The 620-nt window shown below is 43.5% G+C and overlaps 1 pseudogene; it reads left to right on the top strand.

Moving 5' to 3' along the window:
• The first annotated feature begins 336 nt into the window (after positions 1–336).
• The window catches only part of LOC106734607 (nucleophosmin pseudogene), a 1,004-nt pseudogene continuing 720 nt past the window's right edge, over positions 337–620 (top strand).

Raw genomic sequence — 620 nt, 5'->3', positions numbered from 1 at the left:
CCTGCTGAGTTGACTTACTCTATTTTTACAGTATTAAACACTTTTGTTTCATCATGGACAGTTTCCATGTATTATTATTCCATTTTAACTTTAGTAATTTTATTTATTTATGTTTGAATGAGTAATACATTCATACAACATGTTAAAGACACAGAACGTATGGGACCAGCAGTTAGTGTAGTGGCTATGTCATTGGACTCCCAAGTAGTCGACTGCGGTTCGAGTCCTGGACCTGGTGGCTTAAACTCATGCTGGGCGCGTGTGCGTGCGTGCCCAAAATCCCAAGAGGAGCTGGAGTGATTCAGTCCTGTGCGGCTGTTTTCGGTAGCCGTAGTCGTTTACCTCCGTCCGCCTTCTCGTCCACCCAAGTGTGTGCCACCACCCCATGGAAGATTCGATGGACATGGACCTGAGCCTCCTGAGGCCCCAGAACTATCTTTTCGGTTGTGAACTAAAGGCCGACAAAGATTATCACTTTAAAATGGATAATGATGAAAATGAACACCAGTTATCTTTAAGAACGGTTAGTTTAGGGGCTGGTGCAAAGGATGAATTGCACATTGTTGAAGCAGAGGCAATGAATTATGAAGGCAGTCCAATTAAAGTAACACTGGCAACAC

This window comes from Tupaia chinensis, unplaced genomic scaffold, assembly GCF_000334495.1.
Source record: "Tupaia chinensis unplaced genomic scaffold, TupChi_1.0 Scaffold000023_1, whole genome shotgun sequence".
NCBI classification, from domain to species: Eukaryota; Metazoa; Chordata; class Mammalia; order Scandentia; family Tupaiidae; genus Tupaia; species Tupaia belangeri.
The sequence above is the reverse complement of the archived record's forward strand: the minus strand, read 5'-3'. Positions and strand labels throughout refer to the sequence as shown.